The sequence below is a fragment of the Nicotiana sylvestris genome, chromosome 11 (genome assembly GCF_000393655.2).
Source record: "Nicotiana sylvestris chromosome 11, ASM39365v2, whole genome shotgun sequence".
Classification (NCBI taxonomy): domain Eukaryota; kingdom Viridiplantae; phylum Streptophyta; class Magnoliopsida; order Solanales; family Solanaceae; genus Nicotiana; species Nicotiana sylvestris.
This window is the reverse complement of record NC_091067.1, coordinates 133,307,231-133,333,189: the sequence shown is the minus strand read 5'-3', so window position 1 is coordinate 133,333,189 and position 25,959 is coordinate 133,307,231. Positions and strand designations below refer to the sequence as shown.

At 37.4% G+C, this 25,959-nt stretch overlaps 1 pseudogene; it reads right to left on the bottom strand.

The window, feature by feature from the left end:
* Positions 1-5,316: 5,316 nt before the first annotated feature.
* Positions 5,317-17,484, bottom strand: LOC104218478 (4-hydroxy-3-methylbut-2-en-1-yl diphosphate synthase (ferredoxin), chloroplastic-like; annotated as a pseudogene).
* Between the last annotated feature and the right edge of the window lie 8,475 nt (positions 17,485-25,959).

The following is a 25,959-nucleotide window of genomic DNA, read 5'->3' as shown; positions in this document are numbered from 1 at the left end:
GTTGATTTTCAATCTTAGGAATAACATATGAATACATAAGCTAAAGCAAGAAGACTTGGTTGATAAGTACAATAAAAATAGTATAATGTAGAAGAAACAATACCTTTTGCAAAGTTTGCAGCATTGTAATGTTTGCAGAATTTTGATATTGTATTTTTTTGAAAATAGCACGTGCTAGCCAGTCTTCAGACTGATAATTGAAAAATAGCCAACATTTGCAAAGTCACTGAAAAATAGCCGCTATTTTACTGCAACATGAAAAGTTCCAGCATAATATACTGGAGATTGGTGCACCTGGGTATGAACTTCCAGCATATTATGCTGGAACTCCAACACACGAAAAGTTCCAGCATAATATACTGGAGATTGGAACACCTGTGTATGAACTTCCAGCATATTATGCTGGACCAGTATATTATGCTGGAAGTCCAGTATAATATACTGGAACTTTAGTATATTATGCTAGAATATTTTTCAAATTTTGAACAGTATTTTCGTTCAGATTTATCTTTACTTGAAAAGTGGCTAAATTTCGATTATTTTTGAAACTGTGGTTATTTTTCAATTACTACTTATAAATCTGGTTATATTTTAATTTTACCCTGTATTTTTACACCAGGACCAAAGCTAAAAACTAATATGTAGAAGTATTTGGCTCTTTTTTTAAAAAGAAAATGGATTCGTACAATTTAATACGTTCTCCAATTAAATTAATAAAATAATTTTTTTAAGAAATATGTCCTAAAAATAAAAGAATTACATGTCTATGTGGCAACGTGGCACATAAAATTCCTAAAAGATAATAGAATTACATGACAATGTGGCAAGTCTCAAACAGAAAATAAGTTATATATATTGTTTCCAATTGATATTAGGATTTGGACTTAAAACGTAAACCAAAATTGTGGATTAGTAGACTACGTACTGGTTAGCCTTTTTTTCTCAGTTAATTCCCATTAAGTTTCCTCAAATTCACAGACTTTCTTTAACTATATTATCAAACCAGCATATTTACAAATAAATTGATTTAGCAAAATTTTTCGAGGTTTTAAGAATTAGGAATAGGATCCTAAAAGTAATAGAGTTGTATAGCTAATGTTTGGGATTCCCATAAGAAGTATGTCCTAAAACTAATAGGATTACATGACTAATGGGTACAATTCCGGTTATGACCTTTTATTGTAAATTATTATTCTTAATATTATAAGGTTATTTTAGTAAACCAACATTATATTCGTATTTTTATAATAATACTAGTTTCTATGTACGTGCGTTGCACGTAAATCTTCAATCAATTATTTATGTGACGGGATAAGAAACTAATTATATTAGAATATACAAGAAGAAAGAATCCTTGTAAAGAATTGATATGGATACAATGCTACATCTTTGAAATGTTAAAAATCAATGTTATTACATTAACATAATACCTAAAGCACGTTGGCCCATTATAATTTTTGCATATATGACATTATTGGCTAATCTCTATATGTACTATCATTGTACCATTACATAAGGCAATTGCGGGATCTAAAGTTCATATCACTATCATGATGGGTGCCCTTTTCTTCAAAATCAAACTATGTATAAAGAAGATCTTTTTTAAGTTTAGTATAGTAATCTTCTCAAGAAATATGTATAGCGAAGGTCATATAGTATCAAAATATGTAAGTATTATTTTTGGCAAAAGTCATTGGTATCATCTTCTGTGGAGTGAAAATTGAATAGTGTTTTGCTATCACCAGAGAATGTAACTATCAAAAACTTATTTAGTATCGACATATTTATTTTTATTTGCTAAGACATCTCTTCCATCATGTATTTTCACAACTTACATTTTCACTTAATGATGAAAATATTTGTCTTGCTATTACCGTTTGACTTGGGAGCCAATTTGAAGTTTGTTTCCCATGTTAACTATATGTTGGTCTAGGACTCATTGGCGAGACATCAACAAGACTTGCACCTTGTAAAAATATATACTTGTGGCATGTAATTATGTAATTTCGTTGTCTATGGTTAAAGGTGTTTAAAAGTATTTTTATTCATGTCTAGCTGGTATGGCTTTAGAACTTTAGCAATAAGGAGGATACTTACTTGAATGATATTATAATTCCATATAGATTAGGAATACGTTTTTAAGGGTCTGAGATTATCTCATAGGTGTAGTCTAAAGTTATTGATCAATTATAATTGATACATACCAAAATAAGAAGCGAAACAACTTTGTAGGAGTTATTGGGGGTTTGCTGCATGTTTGACTCATATTATAATTAGAACTAAACTTGCAGTTTAACTAGAAAAAAAATATTGTGTAGTATATTGAATATTATAATTATATTCATTTTTAACGTGCTTTATTATATCTAATAAATTTTTAAAACAGGTGATTAAGAAAATATTATTTTGGTCTATAAATTAACATAATGATATTTACAATAAAATCAAAGCAAAAATTATCAAATACATACATATCAAGAACCAATAGTAGAATATATTAGAATAACATAAATTAACAATCAAGAATAAAGAATTTACGATAATACTATCTTCGAGTAACTCGTAACTCGAGTCTCTTGCAACCTATCAACATGAAACGTACGTAAAATATAATTTAAAAGACTGACAAAATATTGCAAACGTTAATGTTCTCATAATTTGAAATTTCTAGAATAGTTAGTAGAGACATATAGTTAATTTACCACCAAAGAAGATATGTATTACCCTAAGAATCTAAAACATGAAGAATAAAATAGATTAGAGGAGCGTACATTAAATGGAATTTAAGATAATAAAATTAGCCTTGGTTAGCTAAATATGAAACCACTACTTTTATGGAATACGCACCCTATCAAGAAGCAAATACACAATTTATTAAAGTAGCAATCATCCTGTGGCATCAATTTCGTATGGAACCTTTTGTATAAAATCATTGACTTCCAGCTTCCTTTAAATACTAAGATAATTTGTGGTAGAATCCCACAAGGAATATAATCAAACGTTTGAATAAGAAAAGCTTTAATCTCATTGCGATGGTTACTTGTAAGAGACTTCAGCTATAAGATCGGCGTATAGTGTAGTTTAAATCGGAAAATAATTCTAACGTTAAATAATTTACAATTATATCCTTAAATTATATAAATTTTTAAGGTTTTAAAAGTCGATCAATGTTTAATGGATATTTTAGTCGTTCAACATTTAGCATAAATTATTCGTGCTTTTATAATAATATAGATAGATAGATAGATAGAAGATTATTTGTGCTTTGTGCCGTCACTATTACATACAATTCAATTTTACTATTTTTGAATCATGAATCATAAAGCTTATTTTTTCTAATCCCTGTTTAATACAATGGTATATTTAAAAGGAGTAAGGGAATCGTCATTCTTCTAAGGAAGACAAACACTACTACTAGAATAAAGGAACAGTTGAATTGAGCTCGTTAGGTAACTTTTAACGTATTCTTCTGGTTTATTGAAGGCGTTTGTTGGGGAAAGTTGAAAATTTGAACTTTAATTCTTTGACCAAATTTTGACTCTCTTTATATACTCCCTCCGATATTGTAAATCTTGTTTATGTTCCAATCCATGACCTCATTTCCTATTATGTGAAAATAATTTAATTTAAAATTTTATTTGATCCTTAATAAAAAGCTTCTATAGTCAGGGGCGGATTTAGGGGACGGACCCGAACCCCCTTCGCCGAAAAATTACGCTGTATATATAAGGCAAAACTTATTTTTTATCTCTATATATTAAGTTCTGAATCCCTTTGAAACCCCCTTGGTGACGATCCTGCCTCCGACACTGTCTACAATTAGACAAATATTATGGTATATTTAAGATTACAAGTTAATTAGGTTCTAAATTTCATATTTAATGAATGTTTTAATGCAAGTTTGAACAAAAACTATTAAGTTCGACCGAATCCGCATTCTAGCTTCGCTCCTCCCCGGTTTCTAAAATCTTCATTCTTAAGTATTTTATTTTATAATCCCTCTAACTTGCCTAAACCTGATATAGATTCAGAAAGAAGTTTCCCGTACAGATTTGTTCCAGGTTAAATACCAAGTGCCTTATTGACAGTTGCCATTTGTCAAGCAGGCAGATCATTATATATATGTAATTAACATGGGCCAAAGTATAATTAATAAGCATGTGAATCGAATAGGCATCACAGTTTTGTCTATATTGAATTTTTTGTTTGAGCCAACTCAGATATGAAGGAAGAGTGGTGCAGTTAAAAGTAGATTTCTTAATGTTTAAATCTCATATAATGTATGTATACACTAATTAGAGGATGTTGATCTTTACTTAACATGCAATATCTTTCTAATGCTTAATCAAAAAGAAAGAGAGAAGTGTGCACATAATGAGTAGTAGTAAATCTTACACAAAGGGATTGCCCTAATTAGCTAATTCCAATACTTAATCGTGTACTTGCTATCTCTCATCGTTTTCGTTGAAGTTTATCATTTTTATTTAGCACATCATTTTTGGATATCGTTGAATATTTTATTTACTTATCACAATAAATGATTTAAAGAAATTAACTTTTACAAAAATTGTGTGAAAAATTAATTGACTTGTGTTTACAAGATTAAATATTCATACTGTGCAACCCACCGGAAAATTTGCTTTTAAAAAATGAAAACTAAGAACAGTTGATAATTTTTTTTCCATATAAACATAAGTTTATCCACGACGATATAAGATATTTGCATATTAATGTAACTGACCAATTACAACATGTTTAACTACCATATTGTCCAAGCTAGTCATGATTGGCATAGACACTCACTCTAGCTGATTGTGTATATATACTCTACATTGTCTGCGAATAAAACTTAAACTAATTTGTTATCCATCCTGTGCAGATTGGTTGAAGAGGAGCCTTGAAGCAACAGCAAAAGTTGCTGCCATATAACCTATAGGTCACGGGTTCGAACCATGAAAGTAACCACTAATTCTTGCATTAGGATAGGATGTCTACAACATAACCTTAGGTGCGGTCCTTCCCCGGACCCTTTGTGAATGCGGGATGCTTCGTGCATCAGGCTAGCCTCACTATGTAGATTGGTCATCAATGAACAACGATATAGCCTATTACTAGATTCCCAAGAATGGGACTTGGAACTTGAATTGATTAATACATGAATAATCATGTTCTGCATTTGCATGCATGTACCTGATTCTACAACAACATAAAAGCTACATCTCAGCTGCTTGGAAATGGTAGCTCTCTGGAGTTGGCTAATGCTGTATTATTATCAGGTGCTAGAATCTGCATTTACAATGCAACTGTATCTAGACCTCCCTCCCAGTTCCATCTGTTAACTCTTCCAGTTGATCTTACTCCGCAGCCGGAGGATCCACCCAGCAGCCGTTATCTTTAATTAGCTGGATCAAGGCATCTGTTGCATGCTCCATTTGAATACCGCGTTTTACCACCGCCTGATAGAAATTTCGTTCACCAGTAACTGAAACATATTAGTTAAAAGTATTACAAAATTTGAAAGCTAGCAGTTCTTTATATTGTATTCCAATGGCTCAAAGATTTGTTTTGCTTCTTGCTACTGAAGACACTACCAGTGTGTTTTAAGGAATTATATGAGACAAATTGGTACTCCTTTCAGAAAAATTACATGTATAACTTCATTTTCTTTAGCTGTTTTTTGAGCAAATTGCGTACGCTTGAAGGACTACAAGCTGTGCTATCTTGGCATTTTCAGTTGAGAGATAACAACAACCATGTAGCATATGCGCATCTAGTTTTGATTATCTTTTAGGCCAGTATGTTGGCTGAAGAGGCATTGTCCACTCGCACTTTTTGTACTTCAAGTGACATTTTGTCTTAAATTTTCTTTCAGTTGACATTATATAGTGAATAGGGCAAGCCAGACGCGTCTTACTTGGTAACTAGCGAGGAAGTTCTTAGTTGTGAAGAGCATTAATAAAATAAGGAAAATCAAAGCTTGGTACCTTGCCGACGTAAAGGTCAATCTTCCCAGGAGCACCACCAACATATCCAAAGTCCGCATCAGCCATCTCCCCAGGTCCATTCACAATGCAGCCCATGATGGCAATCTGAAAAGGAAATTAACGACACAACACAAACCATTTTTACAGATAGAAATTTAAGAAATTCAATGACAGTAAGCATTAGGGTCGTGTAATTACTGAAACACCGGGCAAGTGTGACGTCTTCTCCCTTATTTGAGCACTTATCTCTTGAAGATCAAATAAAGTTCTGCCACACGATGGGCATGATACGTACTCCTGAAAGGGATACACATAATATGGAAAGAAATCATGTTACTATGAATTAGTTCAGATTCTTGCTTTATCCATTCACTTTCATTACCGTTTTTGTGTTCCGCATTCTGCAACCTTGAAGCAAATTGAAAGACGTATTTCTGAGGAAATCAAAATCCTGATCTGGAGCTTCCAACAGAATACCATCTCCGAGCCCATCTACCAAGAGAGCCCCAGCATTTGCCCCAGCACCAATCACTAAATCATCCCTGTCATATTGAAATTTTCATAAGCTAAATTCTACATAACCTCCACATGTCAGATTTTAGGTAAGTGAAGTCTGATTTACTATACCTGTGGGTATCATTGGGAAAGTGTATGTGATGAATCACTGGGAAGTTCAATGAATTCTCAGAGAGATACTCAAAAAGCCTGCAACAGATGATATTTTCAGGTTATTAGAGTCAAAAAATTAGAGACATGAAAATGCAGCAGCCAAGTATGTTTCCTCTCGTAATGTCTGCGTTTAAGAAAGTTTATACAAGTGAGATATGTAAGTGCACGTATGTCATATTGATTAAGCCGTCAAGACTAACTGGTAGCAACTTTGACTGTTGCGGAAGCCAAATGTATATAGTGTGAATAAGTCACAATTACTATACCAAAAATTATGACAGCCACCAAATAATAAATAAGACAATAAAGCAACAATAAAAGGAACACCAGAATTTTGCCTACTTCCTCGGACACAACCAATATTTTATTCAACTCCAAAATACAAGTGAAATAATACTAAAGAGAGAAGATACAAATGCCTTAAGAAGATAAGAAGGCAAATGAGAGGTGTATTTAAATCCTAAACATTAGGCCTTCTTTTATAGGGAAAATTTCCCAAACCCAAATTGTCACCCACCGATGTGGGACTTTTGACAATCAACAAATCTTCACCTTGGCAAAATTCCACAACTTCAACTTTCTCGCAATAACAAATTTTGGTTGTGTCTTCATCTTCAATCTTCAGTGTTCAACAATGTTGATCAAATCCAAACAATGTTGAAACTTGACCACATTCACCACTTTTGTCAGCATATCAGCAGGATTCTGTGTAGTATGAATATTTTTCACCGTGACTCCACCTTCTTCTATGATTTCTCATACGAAATGATACCGAACATCAATGTGCTTCGTCCTTGCATGATAAACTTGGTTCTTCGCTAATTGTATAGCACTTTGACTATCACAAAAATTGTGATACTTTTTTGTTCAACACCAAGCTCTTTTAGCAACCCCTGAAGCCAAATTGCCTCTTTCACAGCCTCTGTAATAGCCATGTACTCCGCCTCTGTTGTAGACAAAGCAACTGTTAACTACAAAGTAGACTTCCAACTAACTGGTGCCTTTGCAAAAGTAAACACATAACCAGTAGTTGATCTTCGTTTGTCCAGATCACCCGCAAAATCTGAGTCACAATATCCAACTACAGACTGATTGTCTTCCTGCTCAAAAACTAACCCGACATCTACAGTATTATGAATATACCGTAGAATCCACTTCACAGCTTGCCAATGCTCCTTCCCTGGATTGTGCATATATCTGCTAATAACTCCAACAGCTTGTGAAATGTCAGGCCTTGTGCAAACCATTGCATACATCAAGCTACCAACAACATTTGCGTATGGTACCTTTGACATATACTCTCGTTCAGCTTCATCCATTGGCGACATAGTAGTACTTAGCTTAAAATGGGGAGCAAGTGGAGTACTAACTGGCTTAGTCTTGTCATCTATGCCAAAACGTTGTAGTACTCTCTTCAAATATTCTTTCTGAGATAAACAGAGTTTCTTTGAACGTCTATCTCTAATTATCTCCATGCCAAGAATTTTCCTTGCCTCACCCAGATCCTTCATCTCGAACTCCTTCTTCAGTTGAGTCTTCAACTTATCAATTTCTTCCGAATTCTTGGAAGCTATCAACATATCATCAACATATAGGAGAAGATATATAAAGGAACCATCTTTAAGCTTGCACAAATACACACAATGATCGTATTTGCTTCTCTTGTACCCTTGCCGCAACATAAACTTGTCAAATCGCTTGTACCATTGTCTAGAAGATTGTTTCAATCCGTACAACGCTTTTTCAAGTTTGCACACCATATTTTCTTTTCTAGCAACTTTGAATCCTTCTGGCTGAGTCATGTAGATTTCATCCTCCAAGTTTCCATGTAAAAACGCAGTTTTTACATCCATCTGAACTAGTTCCAAATCCAACTGTGCTACCAAAGCCAACATAATTCTAATGGAGGAATGTTTTACAACTGGAGAAAACACTTCATTGTAATCAATTCCCTCCTTTTGAGCATATCCTTTGGCCACCAATCTTGCTTTGTAGCGAACATCTTCTTGGTTAGGAAATCCTTCTTTCTTTGCAAATACCCATTTGCACCCAATTGCTTTCTTTCCCTTCGGGAGATTGGCCAATCTCCATGTATGATTCTGATGAAGGGACTGTATTTCATCATTCATGGCAATCCTCCACTTATCTTCTTCTGAACTTTGGACAGCGTCTTTATAAGTGGTAGGAACATCATCAGCTACAATTGAGGTTGCACAAGCAACCGTCTCTATGAGACGAACAGGTTTCGTTATTGTTCTTTTTGGCCTGCTGGTTGCTATTGATTCAAGTTGTTGTTGAGGTTCCTGAGTTGGAATCTCCTCTACTGGCTCTTCTTCCAGAGGGTAATCTTCATTTGTTTCCTCCTCTGCTTCTTGTGTAGAAAAAATAAATTTTCCCTCAACTCCACCTGCTTAGAAGCACCCTCATTTTGTTTGGTATTTTCTGTTACCTTATTTACCATAGCAGATTCATCAAAGGTAACATCCTTGCTGAATATTACTTTCTTTGTCATAAGACACCATAAGCGATATCCTTTGACTCCAAAAGTAATCCCCATAAAAATAGCCTTCACTGCCCATGGATCCAATTTTGACACTATCACATGATAATATGCAGTTGAGCCAAATACGTGCAAAGAGTCATAATCTACAACAGGCTTTCCATACCATTTTTCAAATGGTGTCTTGCCATCAATAGCAGCAGATGGTAGACGATTAATGAGGTGGCATGCATATGTAACTGCCTCAGCCCAAAATTCTTTGCCCAAGCCAGCATTGGACAACATACACCGTACCTTCTCCAGCAAGGTCCGGTTCATACGTTCTGCCACTCCATTCTGTTGTGGTGTATGTCTGACAGTGAAGTGTCGGACGATGCCATTATTTTCACAGACCTTATTGAAATGATCATTTTTGTATTCACCTCCATTGTCCGTGCCAATACACTTGATCCTCCTGCCTGTTTGATTCTCCACCATCGTCTTCCATTTGAGAAAAATTCCCAACACTTCATCTTTGCTATTCATTGTATATACCCACACTCTTCAGGAAAAATCATCAACAATAGTTACAAAATAGTGCTTACCACCCAATGAAGGTGTTTTTGGAAGGACCCCAAACATCAGAGTGTACATAATCGAAAATACCTTTAGTATTATGGATCGCTGTACCAAATTTAACCCTTGTCTGTTTTCCTTTGACACAATGCTCGCAAAACTCCAAGTTGCAAGCCTTTACTCCTTTTAACAATCCTTGATCTGATAAAGTTTTCAAGGATTTTCCTCCAGCATGTCCCATAGCCTGGTTGCTTCTGCCTTTTTTTCGTCACTGGATGTTACTATCGTTGTCCCAATAACTGTACTACCGTGATAACGGTACATGTTATTGTTCTTCCGATTGGTCTTCATTACCACTAGTGCACCAGAGCATACTCTCATCACTCCATTTTCTGCAATGATTTTGAACCCTTTTGATTCTAGGGCTCCCATAGAGATGAGATTTTTCTTCAAACCTGGTACATATCGAACATCTATTAATTGTCACGACCCCAACCCCGGTCATGATGGCGCCCAACACACTGCTAGGCAAGCCCGACCATTCAACAACATTATCCCAAATTCTTATTCAGATTATAGATAAATATCACAGAGAATTTACTAAGTCATTACATACAAGTGTATAATTAATAATAAAATCTGCGGAAGTTCAATTAAAATACCACACCATAGCCCAATAGAATCCGGTGTCACGAATATGAGCCTCTAATACAGAATATCCACCTATTACAAGTCTGTCTAGGAAAAATTCGGAATAAAAGATAGAGATAGAGGGGAGAGATCAAGGCTGCGAATGCCATGCAGCTACCTCAATACTCCCGGGTACTGTTGTTCAGCTAAACAAATCCTCACTCAGCCTGTGGTGTACCTGGATCTGCACGCAAGGTGCAAGGAGTAATGTGAGTACTCCGACCCAGTGAGTAATAAGCATAAATAAAGGCTGAGAATAAGAAATCATGAAAAGAATACCAAGTAAACTATAACTGGCAGTTTAGAACAACAAATAGTGAAGCAACAAGTCAATTAAATCAGAGTACCAAATACTGAGATATGTATAACCGATAAAAACAAATGCATGAGTGCAATGCAATGCATATGATGGTACACTCTAGTACCCACTGGGGCGTGCAGCTCGAGCCATCCATTTATTTATCGTCAACGGCGCTCACTGGGGGTGTGTACAGACTCCGGAGGGGCTCCTACAGTCCAAACGCAATATCAAGCCATCTTGTGGCATCAAATCTAGGCTCTCGGTCTCATATCAATCTCAGTATAATCAACCAGGCTCTCGGCCTCAATATCAATGTACTTAACCAGACTCTCGGCCTCAATATCAATGTAATACTGCTGCGGCGCGCAGCCCGATCCATGCTCAGTCCAGAAAACATCACAAGCCACTTGGGCATTTGTAAAACAGTAATTCTCAGCCCGAAATATCATTTAGAAATATCATTTAAGTTTTTTAAATCTTAGAAAGATGGTTGAGTTTGCAAAACAGTATTTAAAACCTGGGACTGAGGTCAAATGATATGCAAAATATGCGAAAGCAGTGATATCAATCCCTGAAGGATTCAAATAATTGGCAAGAAGCCCAAATGTAACAATTAAATCTAAGTAAGGATGATTCTCAATTTAGTTCAAGTAGAAAACACGGTACAAACCTCTCTCGGGACGGATCAAGTCACAATCCCCAATGGTGTTCTACCCCACGCCCGTTATCCGGCGTGCAAGTTACCTCAATATAGCGTTACAATGTAAAATTTCGGGGTTTCAAACCCTCAGGACATCATTTACATCAATTACTCACCTCGAACCGGCTAATTCTCTAGCTCGCGATGCCTTTGCCCCTTATTGACCTCTGAATGCCTCGAATCTAGCCATAACGATTCGATTCAGTTAATAAAAATTATAGGAATTAATTCCATATGGAATTCTACATTTTCCATCAAAAATCCGAAATTACACTCAAAATTCGCCCGTGGGGCCCACGTCTCGAAATCCGGCGAAACTCATAAAATCCGACAACCCATTCCGATACGAGTTCAACCATACCAAAATTATCAAATTCCGACAACAACTCGACCTCCAAATCTTAATTTTTCATTTTTGAAAAATTTGCAAAAATTTCAATTTCTTCCATTTAAATCTGAATTAAACGATGAATATAACTATGTATTTATGAAATATAATCACTTTCGGATATAGAACACTTACCCCAAATGTTTCCCTTGAAAAATCTGTTGAAAATCGCTTTTCCCAAGCTCTACAATCGTCACAAATGAATAAAAATGGCTAATTCCCGAATATAAGCTGTTTTCCAGGCAAGTCGCATTTCTTATTTCCAGCCAAAACAAAAGGCAGTCCCAGCCTTCACTACATCTGTCATACCTTTCTGTATAAATATCGGAATGATGAATGGTTTAACTTTCTGGAAACTAGAATGCAAGGGCTACAACTTTCATGTTTTGCAAATTTTCAGATTCCTTATGGATTTAGAGGTATAAGCTTCCAAAGTAGCCCCCTCGCATCAAACATTTCTGGAAAATTTCAAAACAGCTTTACCAACCCTTATTCAATCGATCATAACTTTCTATATAAATGTCGGAATAATTAATGGTTTAGCTTTATGGAAACTAGGATACAAGAGGTACAACTTTCATGTTTTGTAAATTTACAGATTCCTTATATATTTTGAGATATAAGCTTTCGAAATAGGCTCCACGATTGCACAGTTGCTGTCCAAGACAACTTTTGCAGCAGAAAATTCCAACAATCCTTTTATCCGATTTCCATTCCGTTAACCTTCTGAAATCCACCCTAGGCCCTCGGGACCTTAACCAATTATACCAACATGTCTCAAAATACAATACAAACTTAACCGTGCGATCAAATCGCCAAAATAACGTCATATACCACGAATTAAGCTTTAAAATCCAAGAATTCCTTCAAATTTCATAAAACATCAAATTTTTCATTTTGAGTCCGAATCACGTCAAATGACGTCCATTTTCAACCAAACTTTACAAAAAGTGCTTAAACCATATTTAAGACCTGTACTGGGCGCCGGAACCAAAATACGGGCCCGATACCATCACTTTCTAATCAAATTTCATTTCCATTTTCCTTAGATATTTTTTCAGAAAGCAATTTTACTCAAAAATTCATTTCTCGGGCCTGGGACCTCGGAATTCGATGATTCTTATTCCTATGAGTCACAAATAATAATACGAATATAGCCCTTCAGTCGAAACTCAATTCGGAGCTCATTTGCTCAGTTCAATACCCATTTCGCTCGTTAAACAATTAGCTCATGTTTCGCGTCAAAAACCCAATCAAACCACGTCCGAATGACCTGAAATTTTGCACACATATCCCAAATCACCTAACGAAGCTAACCGAATTATCGGGATTCAAATCCGAGCCCTCTAACACATAAGTCAACCTCCGGTTGACTTTTCCAAAACAAACCTTCCTTAAAGAGACTAAGTGTCTCATTTCCTACTAAAATCAATCCAAATCAACTCGTTCACACCCAACACTGATAATGAAGCATAAAGAAATAGGAAATGGGGAAAACGGGGCAGTAACTCATGAGACGACGGGTCGGGTCATCACATTAATGTTCTGATCATTCCATCATGGTTCCTTAATCGTATTGAACCAATGCCATATGAGGTAAGAGGGTTGTTATCCGCTGTGTGGACGACTCCATATTTTCCTTCTTGAAAATCCACGAACCAGTCCCTGTTGGGACACATATGATAGCTACAAGTCGAGCCCATCAACCATATGTCTGATAATGTTGATGGCTCTGTTGTAACTAATGAGAAGTCTGAATCATCATCATCAGCTACATTTGAATCCATAATGGCCTTTTCATTATTATGTTTGGCCTTATTCTTCAACTTCGGACAGTCTTTCTTCCAGTGCCCCTTTTCTCGACAAAAGACACATTCATCTTTGCTGGGTCTAAATCTTGACTTGGATCTTCCTTTCTTTGTCCTCGTTTGAATTTGAGGACGACCCCTCACAACCAGTGCTTCTCCTTCTCCGCCCTTCTGTTTTTCTCCCTTTCTTTGTTCATAGCTGTACAAAGCCGAACAAACTTCTTTGAGAGAAAGTTCGTCATTTCCATGGAGTAGAGTAGTTTCAAGGTGCTCGTACTCATTAGGAAGTGACCCCAACAACATCAAGGCCAAGTCACCATCATCAAAAGTTGCATCCATATTTTGCAAATCTGTGACCAACTTATTGAAACTGGTGATATGTTCATTGATCGTGGTATCGGGAACATATGTGAAGCAAAACAGTCTCTTCTTCATGTACAATTTATTTTGACTGTTTTTCTTCAAAAAATTATCCTCCAGTGCTTTCCATAATTTACTTGCAGAAGTTTCCTTTGTGTATTGATATTTCTGCTCTCTAACAAGGTAGGATCGAATGATACCGCAAGCAACACAGTTGATAATTCTCCAATCTTCTTCTCCAATAACATCTGGTCTTTTTTCTTCAATGGCAAGATCTAGCCCTTGTTGAAAAAGGATGTCTAGAACCTCGCCTTGCCATATACCAAAATACCTGACCCGTCAAAAATTTCTACCGCAAATTTTGCATTTGACACAATTCTTGTCATAAGCGAAGATGCCAATGATGAAGTATTGTTGACACTGATGTAGATTCTTCTTGTTTATTGTCTCCCATCTTTGACACAAATATTATTTAATAGCTGGCGACACAAATCAAGATTATTTCCTTTCTGGTGTGGAAGGTCAGACTAAGCTACAACCACAGAGCATACTCAGACAGAACCTTGACTCAGTTATCAAAATAAATCTTTTCTGATGTGGAAGATCAGACTACGCTGCAACCACATAGCATACTTAGACAGTACCTTGGCTCTGATACGAATTGTTGCGGAAGCCAAATGTATATTGTGTGAATAAGTCATAACTACTATACCAAAAATTATGACAACCACCAAATAATAAATAAGACAATAAAGCAACAATAAAAGGAACACCAAAATTTATGAGGTTCAGCTAATTTTGCCTACTTCCTCGGACACAACCAATATTTTATTCCACTCCAAAATACAAGTGAAATAATACTAAAGAGAGAAGATACAAATGCCTTAAGAAGATAAGAAGGCAAATGAGAGGTGTATTTAAATCCTAAACATTAGGCCTCCTTTTATAGGGAAAAATTCCCAAACCCAAATTGTCACCCACCAATGTGGGACTTTTGACAATCAAGACTGGCTGCATGAACTCTGCCAATTTTTTCTTCTGTATATGGAAGATTATGATTCATAGTAACATCAGTGCTCTTTAGGATGTCCAATTCATCTTTTGATTCATCACCACGCACAGACACAACCAATCGTGTACCTGAAGGAGGTTCCAGTCTAGCCGGATTACTAAACTTTTGGAATATAATTAATTCAAAGAACTTAAAAAACTATTATGATTATCACACCTTCTGGAAGAAGCTTTTGAGCACCACCAGATAACTCCTTCAGAGTCACCAATAACTCCTTCTTGCATTGGGTAACTGCTTTGTCAATTGCTCTGACAAAGGAGTAATGACTCCCATGCTTATGTCAACCAGTCTTTTGAGAGCCAGACGTTGTTCATTTTGCAAAGACACAATCAAGTCATTCTCAAAGTTTCCATAAACAAAAGGGATCGAGCAAAATAATCTGCACTAGAAATGCTAAATTTTAACATATTCGTCCAAGCATCATGAAGATAAAACTTAGATACTTAAATTACTACATAGAAAACACAAGGGTCCTCACAGAATCTTTATCATCTACTGGTGGAAGTTCCCTCAACAGGATTGAGTCCACAGTTGCCAGATCCTGCAAAACCACTGATTATAATTTAGCACAAAGACGGCACACAAACAAAGGAGAAGAATTAGTTCTAGAGTTAGACCTTAAATGGCATGCCCACGACAAGCTTTGCCGCTAATGATCTGTATAGAAGTTCAGGGGTCTGCAAAACCAAAAGACAAGGCTATTTTTTAGGGAAGATAATATAAAGAAAACAACTGTGGCTAGAAAATTCACAAAAAATTAGCATATAATAAAATCGATTAGTAGAATCATATATAACAAGTTATCTTAGAGAAGTGCTAGATACCTTCAATTGATCCAAAGAAACAGACATGAGAACAAAACCATCTCGATGCAACACGCCTCTGTAGTCTACTTCATCACCCTGTTACAAAAATCAAAACATTTGTTTGCTTCACAAAATGAACCCTCATATAGCAGATCTGCTCAAGTTTTTTAACTGACCTCCTTTTGAGCTTGCAATTCCCCTGACCTACGTTGAAAGTCAAAATAACGTCTGTTCTTTTCTTCAAAAGGGGCCTGATAAAGGAAGCAGAAATTTTACTACACTGTCAAACCTTAAGGTCCTAGAGCACATTTATAAGCAATCATGTACCACTCCTTGTTGAAGCTCAACTGCTCTCTTTCCAAGGTTTGCCAACCGTCGACAGGGATCTATCTCCTCCTCTGGAGGTTCATTAGGGAAACCCTTATTGTATCACCCAGACCATCCTGCATCAATAGAAAATTTTCTTCTTTAGAAAGTCGAGCAATACATTTATGATGATAAAGCCACACAAATGAGGAACATGTATGAGAATAGACTACCTTATCGTAGTAATTTGCTCGCATAAACACAATTTAGTTTTTAAAATTCCAAATGTGATAAATCACTAGTATTTTCTGTCACTTGAGAACTCGCTCTGATTGAGCAGATTATAGCTTTTAGCTTAATTATGTCTTCTTATTATCATAATTTAACAAATATATTCTTGCTTTGTTTCATTTTCTGACAGTAAATACTAAATACCCTATTGCTTGAATGAATGAATATGTATTAGCGAGTACAACATATCTGGTATATCTAGAGAACTCATATAAATGAAGCTGGACGCAAAAGGAATAAAGATATTACTTTCAACAAGATGCACAACTTTTACTGTTGTTCATCAGGAAGTCTAAAAGTGTACCTGAAGAAGTGTGCCAATACCGATTGCAGACTTCATCCTTCCGTCCTCACCTTCACCAGCTTCAGTAACTCCCAAGTGTAAAGGATAATTCCATCCTTGAACATACATCTCAGCTACAAGAAGGCGATACGCCAGGACCATAACTACTGGATTGCTAGCTTTCATTGAGAAGACGAAATTGTGGAAGTCCAACTTTCGACAAATTCTTGCAAACTCAAATGCTGATTCAACCTGTTACCACATTTAGATGATACAAAGTAATTAAAGAATACAACAACAATGACTAGAACAGAGTATTCTAGATAAGCAATTCAGTTACTGCTCACCATTCCCCTAGGTGAGTCCCCATAATAGCTCATAATTCGATCTGAAAGGCTCCCGTGGTTAGTTCCAATACATATTGCACGACCGTACTTTTTACATTTTTCCACCAATGGTGTAAAAACCTAAACAATTTCAAATCAAAAATGGATTGAACTCTGTAAAGAGGTAGATTATCCAAGAATATTCTCCTTAATAAAAGGGAAAATTTCTTGCTAAATGCGAATAATGAGCTGGCACAGTTTCCAATATAGGATGATTATAGACCCAGCATCAGCTTGAGAAGCAATTCTTGTTTAACATTGTCCGTCTTAGCATAACAACAATAACAACTGATAAGTTCAGCTGCTGCCAACTAACAATTCTAGATGCCCACCATTGTTGAAGCCACCAATCCATTCTAGAAGCCACCATTGTTGAAGCCTCCATTGTTGAATGAAGAATTCAACCACCAACCACCTTCTTTAAGGCTATAAATAGAGCCTTATGTTTTACACAGAAATATCAATCCAGAGAGATTGAAATACAATCCAGGAAGAGATTGTGAGAACAAAAAGAGAGTTTGGTGAGGTTTTTTTGTAGAGAGAAATTCTTGGTGTAAATTCTCTGTAATTCTATTCTTGTGAAATAGAGTTGTTTTTCCTCCCAAATAATCTTCATATTGATATGAGAATCACAACAAGTGGTATCAGAGCCCTCGATTCTGTGTTCATCGAGAAATATTGGAACACTAAAAATTTCAACCCGGATTTACGTTTTTCGAAAACGTGATCTTCGGTGTGTTTTGATCATTTCATTAGATTCCTTGCGTCGATACGAATTCAACGCAATTTTCCGGAGGCCAAATAAAGCTAAAACGAAGAAGTTATGGTAAATTTTTTTCTTCTGCTCAAGGAAGAAGATGATGAATAGTAACTGCCCAGTCAGTGCCACGTCATCATCCAGTCAGCATCTAGTCAGCGCCACGTCAGCATATAGTCAGCGCCACGTCAACATCCAGTCAGCATCTAGTCAGCGCCCAGTCATCATAATTTTTAGAAATTTATGAAATAACCCCTGAAGTTACTAAAATTATAAATCTGCCCCACAAGTTCAGTATATTTTCGATTTAACCCCAAAAGTTTGGTGTAAATTTTGAAAATTTTCTGGAGGCCCTATTTTGACCCAAGAAGAGTCAATCCTATCATTTTTCACCATTCCGGACGCGTTGGTGAGTTCCGTTTGGTGAGATTCTGCTCCAAAATATTGACCAAGCCATTTTAAAGACATAATGGAAGAGTCATCATCATCTGGAGTTATGATAAAGCTTACTGCCACAAATTACACATTGTGGAGACCTCGAATGGAAGATCTCCTCAGTTGTAAAGATTTGTTTGATCCCATAAAAGCAAAGGGTAGGAACCCCGATTCCACCAAAGAAGCAGAGTGGAAGAAATTAAACAGAAAAACTATCGGTCAAATTCGACAATGGATTGACGATAGCATTTTTCATCATGTTGCACAAGAGACAGATGCGTATGCCCTCTGGGTGAAGTTAGAAGGGATGTATCAAGCCAAGACCGCTAGGAACAAAGCCTTGTTGATGAGGCGTTTGGTAAATTTGAAGTTAAAGCACGAAACTTCAGTTGCCGAGCATACCAGTGAGTTTCAGAGCTTGATAAATCATCTATCGTCTGTTGACATGCCGCTCGGGGATAAGATGCAAGCCCTACTACTCCTTAGTTCTCTTCCTGATAGTTGGGAGACGCTGGTAGTCTCTCTCAGTAATTCAGCTCCTAGTGGAAATCTGACCATGTCTATGGTTAAAGATGCCTTATTTAATGAAGAAGCCAGAAGAAAGGACATCGATCATGGTGAGTCGCATGCCCTTATTACAGAAAGAGGGAGACAACAAGAAAGAAGTCAAGATAAGAGGAGAGGCAGAAGCAAGAGTAGGGGAAAATCCACAGATGGTAGGAAGTCATCATATGCGTGCTACCACTGTGGAATAAAGGGCCATTTAAAGAATAACTGCAGAAAATTGCATAAGGAGAAGGAGCAGTTGAAGCAAAAGGATGGAGATGCATTAGTCACTACCCACAGAGAGGTAGCCATTTGTTCCATCCAAGAAGAGACATGCCTTCACGTCTCAAGTCAAAAAGAAAATGAATGGGTGGTAGATACTGCATCATCATACCACGCCACATCCCAAAAAGATTTCTTCACAACATACAAAGCAGGAGACTTTGGAGTAGTGAGGATGGGGAACACTTCTTCCTGTGAGATAGTTGGAATTGGTGATATCAAAATACAAACAAATATCGGGAGTACAATGATATTGAAGGATGTCCATCATGTGCCAGATCTTCGTCTAAACCTAATATCAGGTATAGCTCTTGACAAATAGGGCTATGAAAGTTATTTCGGAAAAGGCACATGGAAATTGCTGAAAGGGGTTATGATTCTCGCTCAAGGACATAATTGTGGCAACTTATATAAAACTCATGTGAAGGTATGTTCAGATAGCCTCAATGTTATGGAAAAAGAGGCGTCTCAAAACCTGTGGCACCAGAGACTCGATCACATGAGTGAAAAGGGGATATCAATTCTAACGAAAAAGCAGCTTATCAGAATGGACAGGAATGATGCTTTAGACCCTTGTAATCATTGCTTATTCGGAAAGCAACATAGAGTCTCTTTTACATTTTCTTCAACCAGAAAATCAGAGTTACTCAGTCTGGTACACTCTGATATTTGTGGTCCCATGGAGGAGAAGTCACTTGGCGGCAATAGGTATTTTCTGACTTTCATTGATGATGCTTCTCGAAAGGTGTGGGTGTACTTCTTAAAGACAAAGGACCAGGCTTTTGATTATTTCAAGATATTTCATGCCATGGTAGAGCGTGAAACGGGAAAGAAATTAAAATGCCTTCGCTCAGATAATGGAGGCGAGTATACTTCCAAGGAGTTCGATTCCTATTGCAAGAGACAAGGGATTCGACATGAAAAGACGGTCCCACGCACCCCACAACACAATGGAGTAGCCGAGAGAATGAACCGGACAATTATGGAAAGAGTCAGAAGTATGATCAGTATGGCAAAGCTGCCTAAGCCATTCTGGGGAGAAGCTGTTCGCGCCGCCTGCTACCTAATCAACCGGTCACCATCAGCCCCGTTGAATTTTGAGGTTCCAGAGAAAATATGGTCTGGTAAGAATCCCTCATATTCTCACTTAAGGGTATTCGGTTGTTTAGCACATGCACATATATCCAAGAAGCTCAGGAAAAAGCTTGATAGTAGAACTATACTATGTATCTTCATAGGCTATGGAGATGAAGAATTTGGGTATAGATTATGGGATCCAATACAAAAGACGGTTATCAGAAGTAGGGATGTTGTATTCCACGAAAACCAGACAATTGAATACATTGAAAAGCCCACAATGTCTTATGAAAGAGGTTCCAGTGCCCAAAAAGTTGGTCCAGATCCACTACCATTGTAGTTTGACACAAATAGCATGGGGGAGTATGAAACAGTACCAGAAGCAGAACAGGAGGATGTTTGGCAAGGGGAGGCACAAACCCTTCAGGAAACTACAGAACCATCACAGGGGAACGATGACGGTACACCTCCTGAAGCTAATAATCAACAACCTCGTCGATCTAAACAAGGTCAGATTCCATCAACTCGATACCAAGAAACCGAGTATATTCTACTTTCTGAAGATGGAGAACCAGAGAGTTTCCATGAAGCTATATCTCATAAGGATAAAGAAAAATGGCTGCAAGCAATGACCGAAGAGATGAACTCTTTACAGAAAAACAACACTTATGAGATTGTGAAACTTCCACAAGGAAAGAAGGTACTGAAGAGTAAATGGGTATTCAAGCTGAAGAAAGATGGCAGCGGAAAGGTGGTGAAGCACAAAGCCCGGTTAGTAGTCAAAGGATTCCTACAGAAAAAGGGAATTGACTTTGATGAAATATTTTCACCAGTTGTAAAATTGACTTCAATCCGCATCATCCTTGGATTGGTAGCCAGTTTGAATTTGGAGCTTGAACAAATGGATGTCAAGACAGCATTTCTTCATGGTGATCTAAATGAAGAAATCTATATGGAGCAGCCGGAAGGTTTTGAGGTTTCAGGAAAAGAAAACCTCGTCTATAGCTTACGAAAAGTTTATATGGCCTAAAGCAAGCACCGAGGCAGTGGTACAAAAAGTTTGACTCATTTATGGTAAGTCAAGTATATAAAGGACTGCTGCAGATCAGTGTGTTTACATTCAAAGATTTTCGGATGGCAATTTTGTTGTACTTCTACTTTATGTAGACGACATGTTGATCGTCGGACAAGATGCAACAAAAATTAGATAGTTGAAGAAAGAACTCTCTAAGTCCTTTGAAATGAAAGACTTAGGTCCAGCTCAACATATTTTGGGACTGCAGATAACTCGAGATAGGAGAAACAAGAAGTTATGGCTATCTCAAGAAAATTACATTGAACGGGTGATCAAACGGTTCAATATGAGTAATGCCAAATCGGTAGGTGCCCCTTTGGCAAATCACTTCAAGTTGAGCAAGAGTTTGTGCCCCTCATCCAAGAAAGAGATTGAGGAGATGTCTACAATTCCATATTCTTCAGCAGTTGGAAGTCTGATGTATGCCATGGTTTGCACGAGGCCAGATATCGCACATGCGGTAGGTGTGGTAAGTCGTTTTCTTTCTAACCCTGGAAAGAAACATTGGGAGGTAGTTAAGTGGATTTTCAGGTATCTTAAAGGTACTTCAAAATCAAGTCTGTGCTTTGGGGGAGCTGATCCAGTCTTGGAAGGCTATACAGATTCAGATATGGCCGGAGATCCTGATGGAAGAAAATCAACCTCAGGATATGTTTATACTTTTGCAGGGGGAGCTGTGTCATGGCAGTCAAGATTGCAGAAGTGTGTTGCACTATCCACAACTGAAGCAGAGTATATTGCTGTAGCGGAAGCTGGAAAAGAAATGTTGTGGCTAAAGCGGTTTCTCCAAGAACTAGGGATAAATCAAACAGAGTATAAGATACATTGTGATAGTCAAAGTGCAATTGATTTAAGCAAAAACTCAATGTATCATTCTCGGACAAAGCACATCGACATTCGCTATCACTGGATACGCGAGGTGATGAATCAACAACTGTTGAAACTAGTGAAGATCCATACGAAGGAGAATCCAGCAGACATGTTAACAAAGGTGGTCACTCAAGAAAAGTTAGAGCTGTGCAGAGACATAGTTGGAATAACTTTCAAATAGTAGCTGCGTTGGAATGCAGCTGAAGGGGGAGAATTGATAAGTTCAGCTGCTGCCAACTACCAATTCTAGAAGCCCACCATTGTTGAAGCCACCAACCCATTCTAGAAGCCACCATTGTTGAAGCCTCCATTGTTGAATGAAGAATTCAACCACCAACCACCTTCTTTAAGGCTATAAATAGAGCCTTATGTTTTACACAGAAATATCAATCCAGAGAGATTGAAATACAATCCAGGAAGAGATTGTGAGAACAAAAAGAGAGTTTGGTGAGGTTTTTTTGTAGAGAGAAATTCTTGGTGTAAATTCTCTGTAATTCTATTCTTGTGAAATAGAGTTGTTTTTCCTCCCAAATAATCTTCATACTGATCTGAGAATCACAACAACAACAACATACCCAGTATTATCTCACACCCATCTTAACATATTGCATGCATTTTTATTTTTTGACAAGCAGTGAATGAAAAGGATCTTATAACTAAATCAATATAATCCATACCTTATAAGACAAAAGAAAGGTGAAAATCAACTGAAAATAACTACTTCCTCCGTTTTATTTTATGTGTCTTTGGGAAACAGAACCGCACGACAAGAAAGAACAAAAGTGAAGTTTTCCTAACTATGTAGCCTCTGGGGGATAAATACAGACGTCTCCGTACCGATCCCTCAGACTCTACTAAGTTTGTCTGTGAACTGTGAGACCCATGTAACCTAGAGCTCGGATACCAACTTGTCACGACCCAGATTTTTCACCCTCGGGAGTCATGGTGGCGCCTACTGATGAGAGCTAGGCAAGCCAACCCTTAACTATCTAATTCCTTACCAAATTACTTCCTTTTTACAATTATGTGAAATAACATAAAAACAACAAAACTTAAATAATTGAGCGAAAGATAACCATGAAATATCAGAAGGCTACGTCTATTACAACTTTTAAAATCTCAAATACCCCAAAACCTGGTGTCACAGTGTCACAGACTGTCTAAGAGTTTCTATATACAAGGTCTGAAGGAATACAATACACTGTTTCTGAACAAAGGAAATAAAACATGAAATAGAGATAGAGGGAGACGCCAGGGCCTGCGGACGCCTACATGTCTACCTTGGGTCTCCGAGTGGACTGAAGGAAGCACTCCAACTACTGTCCGAAAGCTACTCCGAGATCTGCACACAATGCAGGGTGTACTATCAGCACAACCGACCCCATGTGCTGGTAAGTGCCTGGCTTAAACCCGGCGAGGTAGTGACGAGGCTAGGACCAGAGTCCAGATAAACCTGTGCAGTTATATAACATATGGCGGAAAGTAACAAGTAATAAGCAATTAAAGCTGGGGAAAGGGAGCATGCTTCGGGTGTAGCTGACAAAACAAAATAACAAGGAAGCTAACAATATAACTTCTAACACAGATAAAGAGAAGTAAAGACACCTTTCACTTTCAGTTTCCATCTTGTTGCGGGTGTGCTACCCGATCCCATTTCTCATATCTTGTGGTAGGCGTACCACCCTCTCCCATTTCATCATATCTTGTGGTAGGCGTACCACCCGCTCCCATTTCATAATATCTTATGGTAGGCGTACCACCTGCTCCCATTTCATAATATCTTGTGGTAGGCGTACCATCAGCTTCCATTTCATTATCTTGTGGTAGGCGTACCACCCATTCCCATTTCATAATCTTGTGGTAGGCGTACCACCCACTCCCATTTCATAATCTTGTGGTAGGCGTACCACCCGTTCCCATTTCATAATCTTGTGGTAGGCGTACCACCCGCTCCCATTTCATAATCTTGTGGTAGGCGCCACCCGTTCCCATTTCATAATCTTGTGGTAGACGTACCACCCACTCCCTTTTACAGTTCATCACACAATCACAAGAAATCCCGGCAAGGGAGCATAAGTGATATAATAACTTCCCGGCAAGGGAACAAAAATAATATAAAAATTTCCCGACAAGGGAACAACGGTATCGAAATAGTCATCCCGGCAAGGGAGAATCAGCTATAACCAATCTCACTTAGCTGATACTCAGTTCAATTAATGAACATGCTCAATCATAGAAGATCATTAATTAAAGCATACAAAGTGTCATTCAAGAACACAACAACTTCCAATGTAAGACCCACGGTCATGTTTGACACCAACGTATAGATACTCGTCACCATGCCTATACGTCGTACTCAACAAGAAGCAAGTAGCAAGTATGACTCAACTCCTAATCCCTCAAGCTAGGGTTAGACCAAACGCTTACCTCGATGCCTTGAACATCACTCAAGTCTCAATTATAGCTTTACCCCTCGATTCCACCACCAATACGCTCGATTTCAACACCTTGTGCGGACCGCACAAGGCCGACTGCGGCCGCACAACCTTCACCGCGGACCGTACAAAGGCGACCGCGGCCGCGCTGGCCCCTCCGCGTTCGCACGCGATTTCTCGCGGACCGCACTAGAGGGTTCAGAGGCTGCAGCTTCCTGAACCTGCAACACTTGACTTTCTAAGCCTAAGGCATCCCGGAACCTACTCGAAACTCACCCGAGCCCTCGAAACTCCGACACAAGTATACACACAGCCTCAAAAATATCATACGGACATACTCGTGTAATCAAATTGCGAAAATAACATCACGAGCATCGAATTAAACCTCGAGATCAATGATATTTCTCAAAACTCTTTTAAACATCAAATTTCTCAATTAAGGTCCGGATCGCGTCAAATGATGCCCATTTTCAACCAAATTTCACAGGAATGAGTCAAGTCATATATAAGACCTGTACCGGGCTCCGGAACCAAAATACGGGCCCGATACTATTGCTTTCTAATCAGTTTTCATTTCAAATTTCCTTAAATAATTTCTAAAAACAATTTCACTTAAAAATTCATTTCTCGGGCTTGGGACCTCGGAATTCGATTCCGGGCATCCCAAGTCCCATATTTTCCTACGGACTCTCCGGGATCGTCGAATCACGGATCCGGGTCCGTTTACCCAAAATGTTGACCGAAGTCAAATTTATTCATTTTAACATCAAAACTTAGCATTTTTCACAGAGTTTCATATTTAAGCTTTCCGGCTACGCGCCCGGACTACGCATGCAAATCGAGGCGACTATAATGAGGTTTTTAGGGCTTCGGAGACACAGAAATCAACTGAAAGCAAGTGATGACCCTTTGGGTCGTCACAATACAATATGTTCCTAAATTAACGTCCAATTTGTAAAAATTAATCAAAGGACTATTATAATAGCATGAGCGTAAAAGAGATGTCGGATGCCTAAAATTAAAATTAACTTATTGAATTAAGCTTCTCTATAACAATTATATTTACATAAATGGATAGAACTAAATAAGAATATAACATATTATTTAGGCATTTTTTGTGATATATAGACACATATGAAAATGGATAGAAAGAAAACAAAATATTTTGATTTAGACACTTTCTGTGAATCCTGAACCTGAGTAAATTTATAAAACAAAAAAAAGAGAGGGTAATTTAATGTCCTAGAACAATTTTCAATTTAATTAAGATCCTTTCAAACGTGGATGTAGTAGAAATAATTTTAAAACTGATTCAGAGTAATAGGCTGCAAATTTTCTTAAAAGCGAAAAGTGTTGCTAGTATTGTCATATATAATGTTAAAA